Consider the following 20,625-nt stretch of genomic DNA (forward strand, 5'->3'; position numbering starts at 1 on the left):
CGTGCTAACTGTAAAGATTGGTGGAGGAGGAATAAGGGTCTGGGGCTGTTTTTCATGGTTTGGGCTAGGCCCCTTAGTTCCAGTGAAGGGAAATATTAACGCTACAGCATACAATGACATTCTAGACAATTTTGTGCTTAAAACTTCTTATGGCTTGGGTGCAGTATTTTGCCGTCTGGATGAGAAGCATGCCCAAAGTAAACTGCCTGTTACTCAGGCCCAGAAGCTAGGATATGCATATAATTGGTAGACGTGAATAGATAGTTTCCAAAACTGTTAAAATAATGTCTGTGAGTATAACAGAACTGATATGGCAGGCAAAAACCGGAGGAAAATCAGATTTTTTCGATGTGGGTAGTTTTCAATTGAATGCCTATAGAGTATCTAATGGGTTGGGACCCAGATTGCAGTTCCTATGGCCTTCACTAGATGTCAACAGTCTTTAGCCATTGTTTCAGGCTTGTTTTCTGAAAAATGAAGAAGAATTAGACCTTTCTGTCAATGGACTGAGGAATCATGCAGTGCTGGTTTGCGCGTGTGACCGAGTGAGTGCCCTTCGTTGTTTTTCCTTTCTATTGAATATGCTATTGTCCGTTTGAAATATTATCGATTATTTAGACAATTGACTACCTGAGGATTAATTATAAACATTGTTCTACATGTTTCGACGAACTTTACCGGTACTATTAGGATGTATTCATCTGCATGTTTTGACCACCTTTGAGCCAGTGGATTACTGAACAAAACGCGCCAACAAAACTGAGTTTTTGGGATATAAAGAGGGATGTTATCGAACAAAACAAGCACTTATTGTGTAGCTGGGACTCTTGTGAATGCAACCAGATGAAGATCTTCAAAGGTAAGTGATTAATTTTATTGCTATTTCTGACTTTCGTGACTCCTCTACTTGGTTGGAAAATGTTTGTATGCTTTTGTAAGCGGGGCGCTGTCCTCAGATAATCGCATGGTATGCTTTCGCCGTAAAGTCTTTTTGAAATCTGACAAAGCTGCTGGATTAAAAATAAGTTAATCTTTAAGCCGATGTATAACACTTGTATTTTTATGAATGTTTATTATGACTATTTCTGTATTTTGAATTTGGCGATCTGCAATTTCATCGGATGTTGTCGAGGTGGGTCACTAGCGGAAGGCCTGCACCAGAAAGGTTAAAACTTTGTGGCAACAGTTTGGGGAAGGCCCTTTCCTGTTTCAGCATGACAACTCCCATGTGCACAAAGCGAGGTCCATACAGAAATGGTTTTTGTCGAGAGCGGTGTGGAAGAACTTGACTGGTCTGCACAGAGCCCTGACCTGAACCCCATCGAACTTTGGGATGAATTGGAACGCCGACTGGAAGCCAGGCCTAATTGGCCAACATCATTGACCGACCTCACTAATGCTCTTGTGGCTGAATGGAAGCAAGTCCCCGCTGCAATTTCAACATTTAGTGGAAAGCTTTCCAAGAAGAGTGGAAGCTATTCTAGCAGCAAAGGGGGGTCCAACTCCATATTAATGCCCATGATTTTGGAATGAGATGTTCAACAAGCAGGCCTCCATATACTTTTGGTCATGTAGTGTATCTTTGGCTATGAGTGATAATTATTATTTTTTGCCTCAGCGACAATTATTTGAATAATTCAATAGATGATTTGTGCACAAAGGTGATGACTGAAGTGTCTTATAAGGAATTTTCAAATCTGACTTTTCTATGTGGAAATTCTCTACATGGAAATTGCCTATCTGGGCTGGGAGTCAATTAAACTGCAGTACCGAAGCAAAACTGTAGGAGCAGTCAAAACCATGCTTCAAGAAAGCATGGCATTGTTTATTAATCAGAAACACCTGCAAAGTTATTCCTCCTTGTGACCGAGATGAGCCAAACAGCCTTGTGTCCACTTGGCCGCCTGAGCCATGGAGCAAATAAAAATAGCAAATGCATTTAAACTCAGTTTTTCACAATTCCTTACATTTAACCCTAGGAACAATTCCCTGTCTTAGGTCAGTTAGGATCACCACTTTATTTTAAGAATGTGAAATGTCAGAATAATACTAGAGAGAGTGATTTATTTCAGCTTTTATTTTTTCCATCACATTCCCCGTTGCTCAGAAATTTACATACACTCAATTAGTATTTGGTAGCATTGCCTTTAAATAGTTTAACTTGGGTCAAACGTTTCGGGTAGCCTTCCACAAGCTTCCCACAATAAGTTTGGTGAATTTTGGCCCATTCCCCGTGACAGTGCTGGTGTAACTGAGTCTGGCCTTCTTGCTCGCTCGCACACGCTTTTTCAGTTCTGCCCACACATTTTCTGTGGGATTGAGGTCAGGGCTTTGTGATGGCCATACCTTGACTTTGTTGTCCTTAAGCCATTTTGCCACAACTTTGGAAGTATGCTTGGGGTCATTGTCCATTTGGAAGACCCATTTGCGACCAAGCATTAACTTCCTGACTGATGTCTTGAGATGTTGCTTCAATATATCCACAGAATTTGCTACCTCATGATGCCATCTATTTTGTGAAGTGCACCAGTCCCTCCTGCAGCAAAGCACCACCACAATATGATGCTGCCACCCCTGTGCTTCATGGTTGGGATGGTGTTCTTCGGCTTGCAAGCCTCTCTCTTTTTCCTTCAAACATAACAATGGTCATTATGGCCGAACAGTTCTATTTTTGTTTCATCAGACCAGAGGACATTTCTCCAAAAAGTATGATCTTTGTCCCCATGTGCAGTTGCAAGTGTGGCTTTTTAGTGTGGCTTTTTAATGGCGGTTTTGGAGCAGTGTTTTTTTCCCTTGCTGAGCGGCCTTTCAGGTTATGTTGATATAGGACCTGTTTTACTGTGGATATAGATGCTTTTGTACCTGTTTCCTCCAGCATCTTCACAAAACCTTTGCTGTTGTTCTGGGATTGATTTGCACTTTTCGCACTAAAGTACGTTCATCTCTAGGAGAGAGAACTTCATCAAGCCATCATACCTCCTTCCTGAGAGGTATGATGGCTGCGAGGTCCCATGGTGTTTATACTTGCGTACTATTGTTTGTACAGATGAACGTGGTACCTTCAGGCGTTTGGAAATTGCTCCCAAGGATGAACCAGGCTTGTTGAGGTCTACAATTTATTTTCTGAGGTTTTGCCTGATTTATTTAGATTTTCCCATGATGTCAAGCAAAGAGGCACTGAGTTTGAAGGTAGGCCTTGAAATACATCCACAGGTTAAACCTCAGTCAAAGGATGTCAATTAGCCTATCAGAAGCTTCTAAAGCCATTACATAATTTTCTGGAATTTTCCAAGCTGTTTACAGGTACAGTGAACTTAGTATATGTAAACTTCTGACCCACTGGAATTGTGACAGTGAATTATAAGTGAAATAATCTGTCTGTAAAACAATTTGTTGGAAAAATTACTTGTGTCATGCACAAAATAGATGTCCTAACCGACTTGCCAAAACTATAGTTTGTTAACAAGGAATGTGTGGAGTGGTTGAAAAGCGAGTTTTAATGACTCCAACCTAAGTGTGTGTAAACTTCCGACTTCAACTGTAAGTAGCCTTTGTCATTCTTCAGAGGTGGAACCTAAATGTGCATTTTATCTATAGGACAGGAAAATACATCGAAATAGTGGCGGCAACTTACTCTGGGGGCGTCCTTTAATTGATGAAGAATAACACAATTGATTTAATAGCGTCCACCTGTTTGCAAAAGTAGTGGGTCACATGATTTAAGAATAACTTCCCCTGTTTAAGAATAACTTCCCCTGTTAAAGAATAACTTCCCCTGTTAAAGAATAACTTCCCCTGTAAGTTCCCTTAGTTGGACAGTGCGTTTCAAACAATGACTCAACCATAGAGCCACCAATGAGCTTTAAAAACATGTCAGGGATACATTTTTAGGCAGGCACATATCAGGGGAGGTTATAAAACAATTCTAAGACACGGAATATCCCTTTGAGTATGGTCAAGTATGTTAATTCATCCGTGGACGGTGCATCATATCAAACTGGCACTGTGAGTATCTGGCCTCCTTCCTATCTGAGCTGTAGGAAAGAACGGAAACTAATCAGGGATATCACTATGAGGCCAAATATGAGTTTAAAACAGCCCCAGTGTTAATTGGTTGAGCTGAGAGAGAGCAGTGCATGGATCCACAACATTGCATTCACTCCACATTACTAACCTAGGGGATAGTGGGGTAAGTTGAGCCAACCCTTGTTACTCGGAAACCGAACACACAATTAATCATTTGACCAAATATTTAGGATGAGGTCATCATTTCATGGACCCTGTGAAGGAAGAACCCACATGGAAGAAGTGTTAAGCAAGTTAGGTCCAAAACACAGATTTTCACCCAATCAAATAGATGTTTGTGTTAGAGGTTTCATGATGCTTGTGTCTAAACCAAAGTAGATCATTTAAAAAGTGTTCTATACATCAGTTGGGTTTTCTAAAAGCTTCAATATGAGGTCCTAAACCTATCATGAAAGTGCATCCTCCTAGCTGTGTGGAATAATATAGTCAAAACGTGAAGAGAAGGGGCCATAGGGCGGGCTGCCTTCTGAGAATTCGTAGGCAATCGAATAAACCCCCACTTCCTTCCATTCTGCTAGCAAACCTATGATCTTTGGGAAATAAAATCGATGACCTATGTGGAAGATTAAACTTCAAAACTGTAATATCTTATGCTTCACGGAGTCGTGGCTGAATGACGTCATTATCAACATACATCTTGCTGGTTATACGCTGTATCGGCAGAATAGAACAGTCACGTCTGGTAAGACAAGGGGCGGCGGACTATGTATTTTTGTAAATAACAGCTGGTGCATGATATCTAAGGAAGTCTAGAAAGTTTTGCTCGCCTGAGGTGGGGTATCTCATGTTAAGCTGTAGACCACACTATCTACCAAGAGAGTTTTCATCTGTATTATTTGTAGCTGTCTACATACCACCACAGACTGATGCTGGCACTAAGACTGCACTGAATTATCTGTATTCCGCCAGAAGCAAACAGGAAAACGTTCACCCAGAGGCGGTACTCCTAGTAGCCGGGGGACTTTAATGCAGGGACACTTAAATCCGTCTTACCAAATTTCTATCAGCATGTTAATGTGCAACCAGAGGGACCACCTTTACTCCACACACAGAAATGCATACAAAGCTCTCCCTCGCCCTCCATTTGGCAAATCTGACCATAATTCTATCCTCTTGATTCCTGCGTACAAGCAAAAATTTAAGCAGGAAGCACCAGTGATTCGATCAATAAAAAAGTTGTCAGATGAAGCAGGTGCTAAGCTACAGGACTGTTTAGCAAGCACAGACTGGAATATGTTCCGGGATTCCTCCGATAGCGGTGAGGAGTACACAACATCAGTCAGTCATTGGCTTCATCAATAAGTGCATCGATGATGTCATCCCCACAGTGACCGTACGTACATACCACAACCAGAAGCCATGGATTACAGGCCACATCCGCACTGAGCTAAAGGCTAGCGCTGCCATATTCAAGGAGTGGGACTCTAACCCTGAAGCTTATAAGAAATCCCGCTATGCCCTGCGACGAACCATCAAACAGGCAAAGCATCAATACAGGACTAAGATCAAATCACACTACACCGGCTCTGACACTCGTCAGATGTGGCAGGGCTTGAAACTACTACAGACTACAAAGGGAAGCACAGCCGAGAGCTGCCCAGTGACGCGAGCCTACCAGACAAGCTAAACTACTTCTATGCTCGCTTCGAGGCAAATAACACTGAAACATGCATGAGAGCACCAGCTGTTCCAGAAGACTGTGTGATCATGCTCTCCGCAGCCGATGTGAGTAAGACCTTAAAACAGGTCAACATTCATAAGGCTGTAGGGCCAGACGGATTACCAGGACATGTACTGCGAACATGCGCTGACCAACTGACAAGTGTCTTCACTGACATTTTCAGCCTCTCCCTGTCCTAGTCTGTAATACCAACATGTTTTAAGCAGACCACCATAGTCCCTGTGCCCCAGAACACTAAAGTAATCTGCCTAAATGACTACCAACCCTTGGCAATCATGTCTGTAGCCATGAAGTGCTTTGAAAGGCTGGTCATGGCTCACATCAACACCATTATCCCAGAAACCCTAGACCCACTCCAATTTGCATACCGCCTCAAAAAGGTGCACAGATGATGCAATCTCTATTGCACTCCACACTGCCCTTTCCCATCTGGACAAAAGGAACACCTATGTGAGAATGTTATTCATTGACTACAGCTCAGCGTTCTGCACAATAGTGCCCTCAAAGCTCATCAATAAGCTAAGGACCCTGGGACTAAACACCTCCCTCTGCACCCGGATCCTGGACTTCCTGACGGGTTGCCCTCAGGGGGTAAGGGTAGGTAACAACACATCCGCCACGCTGATCCGCTCAAGGGTGCGTGCTCAGTCCCGTCCTGTATTCCCTGTTCACTCATGACTGCATGGCCAGGCACGACTCCAACACCATTATTAAGTTTGCCGATGACACATGGTCCAAGCACACCAAGACAGTCGTGAAGAGGGCACGACAAAACCTATTCCCCCTCAGGAGACTGAAAAGATTCTCAAAAGGTTCTACAGCTGCACCATTGAGAGCATCCTGACTGGTTGCATCACTGCCTGGTATGGCAGCTGCTCAGCAAGGCACTACAGAGGGTAGTGTAAGGCCCAGTACATCACTGGGGCCAAGCTTCCTGCCATCCAGGACCTCTATACCAGGCGGTGTCAAAGATTCCAGCTACCCTAGTCATAGACTGTTCTCTCTGCTACCGCACGGCAGCGGTACTGGAGCACCAAGTCTAGGTCCAAGAGACTTCTTAACAGCTACTACCCCCAAGCTGTTAGACTCCTGAACATCTGATCAAATGGCCACCCAGACTATTTGCATTGTGCCCCCCTACCCCCCTCTTTTACACCCCTACTACTCTCTATTGTTGTCATCTACCTACATGTACATATTACCTCAAATAACCGGTGCCCTCGCACATTGACTCTGTGCTGGTATCCCCCCGTATATTAGTCTCGCTATTGTTATTTTACTGCTGCTCTTTAATTACTTGTTACTTTTATTTCTTATTCGTATTTTTTTCAACTGAATTGTTGGTTTGGGGCTCTTTTGTAAGCATTTCACTGTAAGGTTGTATTCGGCTCATGTGACTAATACAATTTGATTTGATACCAACGGTCAAGAATGGTGGCGGTAGTGTGATGGTTTGGGGATGCTTTGCTGCCTCAGGACCTGGACAACTTGCCATCATTGAAGGAACTATGAATTCTGCTCTGTATCAGAGAATTCTAACGGAGAATGTCAGGCCAACTGTCCATGAGCTGAAGCTGAAGTGCAGCTGGGCCATGCAGCAAAACACACAATCAAGTCTACATGTAAATGGTTAAAAAGCAACACATTTGAAGTGGCCTAGTCAAAGTCCAGTTGAGTGTGAGGTGGCAATTACTTTTTTCACACAGGGGCATTGGGTGTTGCATAACTTTGTTAATTGAATACATGAAATAGTGTAAGTATTAACATTGTGTGTCATTTGTTCACTTAGGTTCCCTTCATATAATATTAGGTTTTGGTTGAAGATCTGAAAACATTCAGTGTCAGAAAAGAGCAGAAATAGAGAAAATCAGAAAGGGGGCAAATACTTTTTCACAGCACTGCATGTTAGAAGTCTAGTGTTACAAAAAATACAAAGTATTTGTTAAGTGTTAAGCCTGTGTTAAAATGATTCAAAAAGTAATTGTGATTATGTTGAACTGTGTTTGGTAAATAAAGATAGATGTGGTTTTAAAGGTTAGAGGGAATAGTTCACTCAGTACAGAAATGTGGAGGTGGCATGTTGCGTTTATTATTTTTGTTCAGTATATGTTAGAAAGAAAACTATTTTTCCCTTGACAGAGTGATGCTGAATGTTAAACATTTCTTAATTTACCCCAATATCCCCTATGACAGAGTAAGAAGAAGGAAGCCTGTTCAAAAAGAAGAAGAATCAAAATCATCCTTCCTGTTTGACTCAAGGACATTAAGTAATACTACAAGGCAGCGGGGCGGCAGGTTAAGAGCATTGGGCCTGTAACCGAAAGGTCGCTGGTTCAAATCCCTGAGCTGACAAGGTGAAAAATCTGTCGCTGTGTTCTTGAGCAAGGCACTTAACCCTAATTGCTCCTGTGAGTCGCTCTGGAAAACAGTGTCTGCTTATAAATAGCACGAATGTAACTTTTTGGCCTAAATGAAAAACGTAAGGTTTGGGAACCCATCTCGCAGGTCGCAATTGTAAATGAGAACTTGTTCTCAACTTGCCTACCTGGTTAACCGTCTTTGTGGTGTGTGTGTGTGTGTGTGTGTGTGTGTGTGTGTGTGTGTGTGTGTGTGTGTGTGTGTGTGTGTGTGTGTGTGTGTGTGTGTGTGTGTGTGTGTGTGTGCCTGCCTGCCTGCTGTTAGAGTGCCTAGTGAAGGTCTTCACATGCCTTTGCTACAGTCAATTTTTTTTTTTTTACTGTTCTACAGAACCTACTCCACAAGAAAAAGATTCTGAAGTAAATAAAAAACAAAGATGTCTTGATTCCGATGGTTTTCACACCCCAGGGTGAATACTGAAGCACCTTTGGTGGCAATTACAGCTGTGAAGAATTTTGAATAATTTTCCAACGTCTTTGCTCAACTTTTGGGGGCGACATAAATCCATTGTTTTTGGCAAAATTGCTCAAGATCAGTCAATTTGGTTGGGGATCATTGATGGACAGCAATATTCAAGTGTTGTCTCTCAAGTGGACTTAAGTCCGGACTGAGACTGAACCACGCAGGAACATGCAACACCTCTTCGAAAGCCATTTTGATGTGTCTTTGACCTTCAAATTAATTTAATAGCCTGCTGAAAAATACAACAATCCCAGTGTTAGGTTTTCCTCTAAGTTTTTAGCTTGTCAATTCCCCTTTCATATTTATTTTGGTCCTGAGAAAACTCCTCAGTCCTTAGCAGTGACAACAAGCATAACCATAACATGATGCTGCCACCACAATACATGTGACGGGTTTCACTCCGAGATTTGTATTTTTTTTTTTTTATGATTTTTATTTCACCTTTATTTAAAGAAAATAAGACATGATATGATGCAATACCTAATCATCAACCTTAACCTGGGACTTAGTCTGGGTCAATACTGGACAATTTACATTTTACAGGTCTCGTTTAATTTAAATCTGAAATAGTGAGTCATTTAGAAAATAACTGATATACTCTATATTATGGACTGAGCAAATATAAACCGGAGCAAAGATAAGTCAAAGTTGTTGGATCCATATAGAATAGAATCTTTAAGATTAGAAACCTGTTTGAAAAGAACATCCTTAACAAAACGGTTACTGTACTCTTGGGTGATGTTGGTGTCATCCACATTGATATCAAAATGATACTGTCATAGAAATACCAAAATCATGAATTTAACGAATTCATGGAATTGACTCTCCCCATTGGTTCCATATATTCAATTGGAATTTCATGTAGGTAATTTTAGGAAAGAATAACATGGTAGTAATGTCTGATGAAATTACAGCAATTGTTCAGCAATACATGAGAATCAAATGCACTTTACCTGTCAGTGCAGATCAATAGTGATGCTCTCGTGATGGACACACTTGACAGTGTCGAACTCTAACTCAGTTTTCTTGTTTTCTCTATTTATTTTCCTCTCCCAATATGTCCTGGAGAGTTATACAATGTGTTGTGCAAAGATATGGCCGCAACTGGGAAAATTCTACATCTTTTATGCAAAGTGTTGTGCAAAGCTATGGCCACAACTGGTCAAATTCGACATCTGTTTCCTTTTCACAAATGAAGGTATCGTGAGAAGAGTGTAGAGTGCAATGAAATGCTTAAACCTGAATTCCCACTTTGCATGTGGAAATATATGTTTTCCCCTCTTCTGGTGGAGAATCTATTCGTTCAGCTGTACTTTCCAACTCCACTGACCTCTCAGTTTGGCTTTTATCTGAAAAGCAGAGACAGACCTTTACTGAATATATTATATCGTAGGGTTCCATAATATACTCTTAGTACTACTCTTAATTGATCTCTAGGACTGCATTATATAACTGAAATATGTTTGTAAAGAAAAATAATGGAAGTGGACTTTAGGGTCCGTTGCTGCTGGGTCTGAGCCAAGTCTCATTTGCATCCGGACCGGAGAGCGCCAGTCGAGAAAGTCCAATATACAGACGGTGACATTCACCTGCTTCAAGATGGCCTCCCTCACAGCAGGATCACTGAAGTTCATAGGTGAATCAGGGGTCAGCTCCAATCTCATCCATCTGTTTCTTCTCGACGGGAATCTTAGTGGTGGGGAGGGGGGAGGAGCTGTAACACTTTTTTGGATCTGTGTCTACAGACAGCACAGACGGGTCCACCGTCCTGCTATGGGCTTGGAGAAAACAACAAACGTTTCAGGGGTTCCAAAGATAATCTGCGTAATCTGTATCTTACCGTTGTTGCACTGTTCTGTCCATTTGTCATAACCAGGACAGTTCTCATTCCCATTTTCCAACAACAAATGGATGTACCAAACACAGACCCCTCAAAGACCCCCCTCCCTGCCCCAATCCCAATGAATCACATAATTGATAAGGGGTGATTCTGCAGATTCTGGTTGATAAGGGGTGATTCTTTCATCTGGTGGAAGAGAACTCATCATTATAACAATAGAACAGGTATTTATGATTACACCCCCTATCTAATCATTTTAAATATTCTGGCCGCGACAGTTGACAGTCCCCATCGTTGTTTGGTTACTGGGCTTCTGAGTGGCTCAGCGGTCTAAGGCACTGCATCTCAGTGCTTGAGGCGTCACTACAGACACCCTAGTTTGAATCCAGGCTGTATCACAACCGACTGTGATTGGGAGTCCCATATGGGCAATGCACAATTGGCCCAGCGTCGTCCGGGTTTGGCCGGTGTAAATAAGAATAAGTTCTTAACTGACTTTGCCTAGTTAAATAAAGGTTAAAATAAAAAAATAAAATGATGCTTCCCAATATCTGAAGGAGGAGTAACTCTGGTCTGACCACATCTTACTGTCTTTATACAGTCCTATCCAACTCTCCACTGGGCTTGACCACAGTGTTCATTAGCCTTGGCATCTCCTCCATGCTGTCTGTGGCCAGGTCAATGAAATGATTTTTACAGTAACTATGTGCTTTGGTCCAGTTCTTCTCCAGGTTCACCAGATAATACTGGCATTGATCACAACCAGGGAGCATTGAGAAAAAACCCTGTAAAACACAGACATTTTGGAAAAGTATTTGGAACCATGTGGAAGTCTATGGACAAGGATTTTGGTGGAAATTAGCTTTGTGTTTGCGGTAAATGATCTTTATGGGAAAGCAATTGATGAATGTACTTAAGTTGTAATTGACAAGAACTTGAAATGAATCATTGATTGCCCTTCTCCTTGAACAATTATCCAACCGTTTTATCATATCCAAAATATATGACTAATCCTGTGAAAAAGCACCCTGATTCCATTAAACATTTAGTTGTAACAAGTGAAATAAACAACGAAGTAATACAAATCATTACATGGTCATGTTTGATGGAAGTAAACATGACATGTAGCCAACTTGTTTTAAAGAGGTAAAGTCCTCTGATAAATAACTTGGTATAAAAAGTCTAATTGGGAAACGGCCCTGTCACATACAGAGATGTCAAACTCAAACATAAACCTACCTTTCAGTAGACCAACAAAAATATGCTCTGGTGATGGACCCCTTTGTGTTATGTCAGCCTTTGTGTTGTGTATTATTTATCACCCTCTCATTGTTCTGTCACTCCATTTATTTTCTCTAGATGTATGCAAAACGGGCCAAGCTATGCCCACAAAACCAATTTTGTTTATGAGTCATGCATTGTGTAGTGTTACATTCTGAGAGGAAGGACATTATGGGGTTTGTTTTGCATGCGAGGATGTTGCTCCTACCTAACTCTTCTATGTTACATTTTGAATTGTCTCCAGCAATGTTCCATCCCAAAAATGTAGGCACTGAGCAAATGTCATGTCTGCTGAGTGTACATTTGAATGTTGTGAAAATTCTGTTCAACTTCCAGCGCTTCGTTTACTTTGAAAACTGAGGCTTCTTCATTGCTTGCTGTTTGGGGTTTTAGGCTGGGTTTCTGTACAGCACTTTGAGATATCAGCTGATGTTTTTTTTATTTTTTTTATTTCACCTTTATTTAACCAGGTAGGCTAGTTGAGAACAAGTTCTCATTTGCAACTGCGACCTGGCCAAGATAAAGCATAGCAGTGTGAACAACAGAGTTACACATGGAGTAAACAATTAGCAAGTCAATAACACAGTAGAAAAAAATGGGCAGTCTATATACAATGTGTGCAAAAGGCATGAGGAGGTAGGCGAATAATACAATTTTGCAGATTAACACTGGAGTGATAAATGATCAGATGGGCATGTACAGGTAGAGATATTGGTGTGCAAAAGAGCAGAAAAGTAAATAAATAAAAACAGTATAAAAACAGTATGGGAATGAGGTAGGTGAAAAAGGGTGAGCTATTTACCTATAGACTATGTACAGCTGCAGCGATCGGTTAGCTGCTCGGATAGCTGATGTTTGAAGTTGGTGAGGGAGATAAAAGTCTCCAACTTCAGCGATTTTTGCAATTCGTTCCAGTCACAGGCAGCAGACTACTGGAACGAAAGGCGGCAAATGAGGTGTTGGCTTTAGGGATGATCAGTGAGATACACCTGCTGGAGCGCGTGCTACGGATGGGTGTTGCCATCGTGACCAGTGAACTGAGATAAGGCGGAGCTTTACCTAGCATGGACTTGTAAATGACCTGGAGCCAGTGGGTCTGGCGACGAATATGTAGTGAGGGCCAGCCGACTAGAGCATACAAGTCGCAGTGGTGGGTGGTATAAGGTGCTTTAGTGACAAAACGGATGGCACTGTGATAGACTGCATCCAGTTTGCTGAGTAGAGTGTTGGAAGCCATTTTGTAGATGACATCGCCGAAGTCGAGGATCGGTAGGATAGTCAGTTTTACTAGGGTAAGCTTGGCAGCGTGAGTGAAGGAGGCTTTGTTGCGGAATAGAAAGCCGACTCTGGATTTGATTTTTGATTGGAGATGTTTGATGTGAGTCTGAAGGAGAGTTTGCAGTCTAGCCAGACACCTAGGTACTTATAGATGTCCACATATTCAAGGTTGGAACCATCCAGGGTGGTGATGCTAGTCGGGCATGCGGGTGCAGGCAGCGATCGGTTGAAAAGCATGCATTTGGTTTTACTCGCGTTAAGAGCAGTTGGAGGCCACGGAAGGAGTGCTGTATGGCATTGAAGCTCGTTTGAGGTTTGATAGCACAGTGTCCAATGACGGGCCGAAAGTATATAGAATGGGGTCGTCTGCGTAGAGGTGGATCAGGAATCGCCCGCAGCAAGAGCAACATCATTGATATATACAGAGAAAAGAGTCGAGAATTGAACCCTGTGGCACCCCCATAGAGACTGCCAGAGGACCGGACAGCATGCCCTCTGATTTGACACACTGAACTCTGTCTGCAAAGTAATTGGTGAACCAGGCAAGGCAGTCATCCGAAAAACCGAGGCTGTTGAGTCTGCCGATAAGAATTTGGTGATTGACAGAGTCGAAAGCCTTTGGCGAGGTCGATGAAGACGGCTGCACAGTACTGTCTTTTATCGATGGCGGTTATGATATCATTTAGTACCTTGAGTGTGGCTGAGGTGCACCCGTGACCGGCTCGAAACCAGATTGCACAGCGGAGAAGGTTGGGATTCGAGATGGTCAGTGACCTGTTTGTTGACTTGGCTTTCAAGACCTTAGATAGGCAGGGCAGGATGGATATAGGTCTATAGCAGTTTGGGTCCAGGGTGTCTCCTCCTTGAAGAGGGGGATGACTGCGGCAGCTTTCAATCCTTGGGGATCTCAGACGATATGAAAGAGAGGTTGAACAGGCTGGTAATAGGGGTTGCGACAATGGCGGCAGATAGTTTCAGAAATAGCGGGTCCAGATTGTCAAGCCCAGCTGATTTGTACAGGTTTTGCAGCTCTTTCAGAACATCTGCTATCTGGATTTGGGTAAAGGAGAACCTGGAGAGGCTTGGGTGAGGAACTACGGGGGGGCGGAGCTGTTGGCCGAGGTTGGAGTAGCCAGGCGGAAGGCATGGCCAGCCGTTGAGAAGTGCTTATTGAAGTTTTCGATAATCATGGATTTATCGGTGGAGACCGTGTTTCCTAGCCTCAGTGCAGTGGGCAGCTGGGAGGAGGTGCTCTTGTTCTCCATGGACTTCACAGTGTCCCAGAACTTTTTGGAGTTGGAGCTACAGGATGCAAACTTTTGCCTGAAGAAGCTGGCCTTAGCTTTCCTGACTGACTGCGTGTATTGGTTCCTGACTTCCCTGAACAGTTGCATATCACGGGGGCTATTCGATGCTATTGCAGTCCGCCACAGGATGTTTTTGTGCTGGTCGAGGGCAGTCAGGTCTGGAGTGAACCAAGGGCTATATATGAAGGGCTATATAAATAAATTTGATTTGATTTGCTTCTACCCACTTTATGTTACAGTTTTTACAGTGTTTGATCATAATGTGGGCCTACCAGAGTGGCCTACCATAAAAAACAATGCATCCCATAACATTTTAACATGGAAATAGCTGTTTTATCAGTCAGCCTACATTAGCAGCCAATGTGTGGTGTTCAATGTAGGCCTACATTCCATAAGACTTTTGAAAAAAACATGCAGGGCTTGACATTAACCTGTTTATCCACTTGTCCTTCAGACAAGGTGACTGAACATTTTGTTGTGTTGTTCGATGCAAGAAACCATTTTACAAAGCAAAATGCATTATTTCCATACCATTATTACAGAGAATCAGACAAGTTATGCTACCCTCTGCCTATTGGCTACTTTAGCTTATTCACGCCTGTCTCAAAATACAACACTGCCCCTTTAAGAAGAAAAAAAAGCTCTTTACCTGACTCGCTTTTCAAAGATGTCTAGAAATGCACATATTATGCTCTCGTAGGCAGCAATCTCTTCCCTATTGCTGACTACAAACTATATATAACTGGGTTAATAACTCACTACCTAGCAAAGGATATGAAATAAATGTGCACACGTGGCTACATACAGTTTTTACTTTGATCTGAAAACAAGCACATCTTCTCACGACCGCTCATGCTATAAACACAGTCCAGTTCCAAGTAAATGGCACAGATCCATATATGGCAATGGCCTATTTGCCGATTGGCCTACTGCAGCACTGATTGGTTATGCCACACCAGTCTGTGTAAAGTACGGGCTGAGTTGTACAGGCTGAGTCTTACATGTCAATTCAATAAAATCATACTCCGATGCGTTCTGCCTACAACAAAATCTCTTGCATAATTCGTTTTGTTTCGGTATGTTGCATTGAAAGTAACTAATATTACATTGATTCGATCCGAATTGCCATAGTAAAGAGAAACGTTGAGAGTGTTAACATTTGAGGTTGGCTATATGATCACACCGGTAATAGGTCCATTGTTGTATTATTGAGAGAGCATACATTTCAATCATTTACTTCTTATTTTACTGGGCTGATGGTGCCTGCATCAGATGGTCAGTCTTAGCTGAGGGAGAGATCAGCAGACTGAGGGTCCGCCTCTCAACATCCCTCCTCTCGTCCTTTCCTCCACTGACACTGACCAAAAAGGGACACCGTCTTCCAGTTGATGGCGAAACTCGAGTCGCACCGCACTATTTCTGCCTCATGCACAAATTCGTGTTGTTACTCCTATGAACAGAGAAAGTGAAATATGCCTCGATATTAAAAAGGACCCAAGCTGCTAATAATAACAACAACGCAAGCCTATCGATACACTTTGCTACTCATTCCTTACTGCTGCAGTGCGTGTTGTAGTGCTGAGCAGGGACGGACTGGGAGTAAAAAACGACCCTGGACTTTAATCCGGACCGGCCCACCAGAACCGGCCCCTGAATAATCCACCACGGCCCCCTGCTAATGCACGCACGTACACACACGCCCAGCCCCTAATACAACCAGCTAGCTGCATCACAACCATTGATCACTATTGCAGTACTACTTTAACAAGGCTGCAGAACACACACACAAACACTGCACATGATTATAAAACATATACAGAACACACACGGAATATGTCATGATTGAACTACCTCATATCACCTGAAGCCTAGAGTGGGGAAAAAAAGATTATTAAATACCCACAATTCTCGCTGAGACACAGAACTGTCTAACTGCTGCTCAGGGTCAGCTGGCTGGCTTCGAGTCATGGGAGTACACCTTCTGAAAAACAGTGGATGAACACCTCTCCAAAAATAGAACGTAACCTGTGACTTAGAGCAGCACAAGCCATCATGAGTCATGATTCATCTACATCACCTGAAGCCTGGAGTAATAAAGAGATGCTACAATATCCACAGTAATATCCACATTACTGTGCAGCCGTCTTCATCAACCTGGCCAAGGCTTTCGACTCTTGTCAATCACCCTATTCTTATTGGCAGACTCAACAGCCTTGGTTTCTCTAATGACTGCCTCGCCTGGTTCACTAACTACTTCACAGATAGAGTTCAGTGTGTCAAATCGGAGGGCCTGTTGTCCGGACCTCTGGCAGTCTCTATGGGGGTGCCCTCTACAGGGTTTTCTCTGTATATATCAATGATGTCGCTCTTGCTGCTGGTGATTCTTTGATCCACCTCTACGCAGACGACGCCATTCTGTATACATCTGGCCATTCTTTGGACACTGTGTTAACTAACCTCCAAACGAGCTTCAATGCCATACAAACTCCTTCCGTGGCCTCCAACTGCTCTTAATGCTAGTAAAACAAAATGCATGCTCTTAACCGATCACTCCCCGCACCCGCCTGCCCGACTAGCATCACTATTCTGGACGGCTTTGAATATGTGGACAACTATAAATACCTAGGTGTCTGGCTAGGCTGTAAACTCTCCTTCCAGACTCATATTAAGCATCTACAATCCAAAATTAAATCTAGAATCAGCTTCCTATTTCACAACAAAGCCTCCTTCACTCATGCTGCCAAACATACCCTCGTGAAACTGACTATCCTACCGATCCTTGACTTTGGCGATGTCATTTACAAAATATCCTCCAACACTCTACTCAGCAAATTAGATGCTGTCTATCACAGTGCCATCCGTTTTGTCACCAAAGCCCCACCACTGCGACCTGTATGCTTTCGTTGGCTGGACCTCGCTTCATATTCGTCGCCAAACCCACTGGCTCCAGGTCATCTATAAGTCTTTGCTAGGTAAAGCTCACCATAGCAACACCCACACGTAGCATGTGCTAAAGCAGGTAAATTTCACTGGTCATCCCCAAAGCCAACACCTAATTTTGGCCGACTTTCCTTCCAGTTCTCTGCTGCCAATGACTGGAACGAATTGCAAAAATCACTGAAGTTGGAGACTTACTGTATATCTCCCTCACTAACTTTAAGCATCAGCTATCAGAGCGGCTTACCGACCGCTGCAGCTGTACACAGCCCATCTGTAAATAGCCCATCTGTAAATAGCCCATCCAACCAACTACCTACCTCATCCCCATATTTGCTTTTGTTTTCTGCTCTTTTGCACACTAGTATTTCTACTTGCACATCCTCATCTGCACATCTATCACTCCAGTGTTAATTTCTAAATTGTAACTACTTTGCCAATATGTCCTATTTGTTGGATGTTATTTGGGAGACGTTTCTAGGGTCCAGAAGGGCTAGGTCAGCATATAGAGTGCCATGAGACAGACATCGCCTGTGGATACTATCTGTAACTGTATACAGAATTTGAATGTGGACTTGAACTTTATAGGCACTCTCTGCCTCTGTCAAAGCTTCATCTTGAGCCATCTCTCCAGACATTATTTCCTTCTTTCTTGCCCTTTTCTGTGGCAGAGTGGCTTCCACCTCCTCCAACTCTGTATCCTCATCCTGTTCGTTGATGTTCTTATTTGCAAACTGAACAAATGTGTCTGTAATTATGTAGTACTTGAAAGGGGTATGAAAGGGGAAATACCTTTATGGGGTATCTGTACTTGACTTTACTATTTATATTATTGACAACTTTTGCTTTTACTTCACTACATTCCGAAATAAAATATTTTACTTTTTACTCCATACATTTTCCCTGACAACCCAAAGTACTAGTTACATTTTGAATTCTTAGCAGAACAGGAAAATTGTGAAATTCACGCACTTATTAAGAGAACACGTGGTCATCCCTACTGCCTATGGTCTGGCGGACTCACTAAGCACAAAGGCATCTTTTATAAATAACATCTGAGTGTTGGAGTGTGCCCCTGGCTATCCGTACATTTTAAAAACAGGAACTTGGTGCCATCGGCTTTGCTTAATATAAGGAATTTGAAATGATTTATACTTTTATTTTTACATTTTGATACATTTTAGCAATTTAATGTACTTTTGATACCTAAGTATATTTAAAACCAAATACTTTTAGATTTTTACTCAAGTAGTATTTTACAGGGTGACTTTCACTTTTACTTGAGTAACTTTTTATTAAGGTATCTTTACTTTTACTCAAGTATAACCATTGGGTACTTTTCCCACCACTGCCAATAAGCATACTACATACTTAATTAATGTCACAAATAGTATGGTTAGTGCGGTAAGTATGAGTATTCGAACACAGCTATGGTTTTAAACGTTTTGAAATCTCGCAGTTTGAACTTTGCTGTAGCTTTCTTTTAAGCCTGCTACTTTACTGCAGACATGATAATCTGAGCCATCCGATTGGCCAGCAGTAGGCCTAGGAACACAAGGGTTTATCGTTGGATGTTTAACAGAAATGTTTGCCGATTGACTAGGAATGTCTTGTAGATCGACCAGTCTGAAGTTCATGATCGGTTGGTGACCACTGCTCAAGAAAGTTGAGTGAAGTTCAGTCTCGTGCTTCTCTCCGTGGGCCGATATTTCTTCTGTATGGCAGTCCCAGTGGAGCTGGAGGCAGTCTCTGAGCTACTGCATGCCCACGGATACCCGTGGCGCGCAGCTTAGAGGGATTATTGATCTCCAGTAGATGTCGACTGATTAATCGGAATGACGGATTAATTAGGGCCGATTTAAAGTTTTCATAACAATCGGTAATCTGCATTTTTGCCCACCGATTGTGGCCGATTACATTGCACTCCATGAGGAGACTGCGTGGCAGGCTGACTACCTGTTACGAGAGTGCAGCAAGACGCCAAGGTAGGTTGCTAGCTAGCCTTAAACTTATCTTATAAAACCAATCAATCTTAACATAATCACTAGTTAACTACACATGGTTGATGATATTACTAGTTTATCTAGCTTCTCCTGCGTTGCATATAATCAATGCGGTGCCTGTTAATTACTCATCAAATCACAGCCTACTTCACCAAACGGGTGATGATTTAATGTGTGTACCTAACCATAAACATCAATGCTTTTCTTTAGAATCAATAAACAAGTATATATTTTTATACCTGCATATTTAGTTAATGTTGCCTGCTAACATGAATTTATTTTAACTAGGGAAATTGATTCACTTTTCTTGCGTTCCGTGCAAGCAGTCAGGGTATATGCAGCAGGTTGGGCCGCCTGGCTTGTTGCGAACTGTGTGAAGACCATTTATTCCGAACAAAGATCTTAATTAATTGGCCAGAATTGTACATAACAGCAATAATTAGACTTAGGGAAGCCACCCATTAGATAAAATATGGAACCGTTACGTATTTCACTGAAAGAATAAACGTTTTGTTTTCGAAATGATAGTTTCCGGATTTAACCATATTAATGACCTAAGGCTCGTATTTCTGTGTGTTATTATGTTATAATTAAGTCTATGATTTGATAGAGCAGTCTGACTGAGCGATGGTAGGCAGCAGCAGGCTCGTAAGCATTCATTCAAACGGCACTTTCGTGCATTTGCCAGCAGCTCTTCGCTGTGCTTCAAGCATTGAGCTGTTTATGACTTCAAGCCTATCAACTCCCGAGATTAGGCTGGTGTAACCGATGTGAAATGGCTAGCTAGATAGCGGGGTGCGCGCTAATAGCGTTTCAATCGGTGACGTCACTCGCTTTGAGACCTTGAAGTAGTTGTTCCCCTTGCTCTGCAAGGGCCGCGGCTTTTGTGGATCGATGGGTAACAATGCTTCAAGGGTGGCTGTTGTCGATGTGTCCCTGGTTCGAGCCCAGGTAGGGGCGAGGCGAGGGATGGAAGCTACACTGTTACACTGTTTTTGTTTCACTGTCTACTCTCCTCTACCTTCTGTTTTCAGTTCCTCTTCTGTTTGTACCACCATCCTCCCTTTTCTCATCCTCCCTGCGGTCGTCTTGCCTGACTGCTCACCCTGAATTTATTTCCGCTGCTCTGATTCAGAGGGGTTGGGTTAAATTTAGGTTGAATGCATTCAGTTGTGCAACTGACTAGATATCCCCTTTCCCTTTCCCTCTATCAATCGCCAAATACATACATCCAGTGTGAAACTGCCATCCTAGATGTCGATTGTGTGACTTCAAAATGAGGGGCATTGTAGAAAACATTGGAATTAGCTTAGATTGAATGGTCTCTAATAA

The sequence above is a fragment of the Oncorhynchus keta genome, chromosome 3, assembly GCF_023373465.1.
Source record: "Oncorhynchus keta strain PuntledgeMale-10-30-2019 chromosome 3, Oket_V2, whole genome shotgun sequence".
NCBI classification, from domain to species: domain Eukaryota; kingdom Metazoa; phylum Chordata; class Actinopteri; order Salmoniformes; family Salmonidae; genus Oncorhynchus; species Oncorhynchus keta.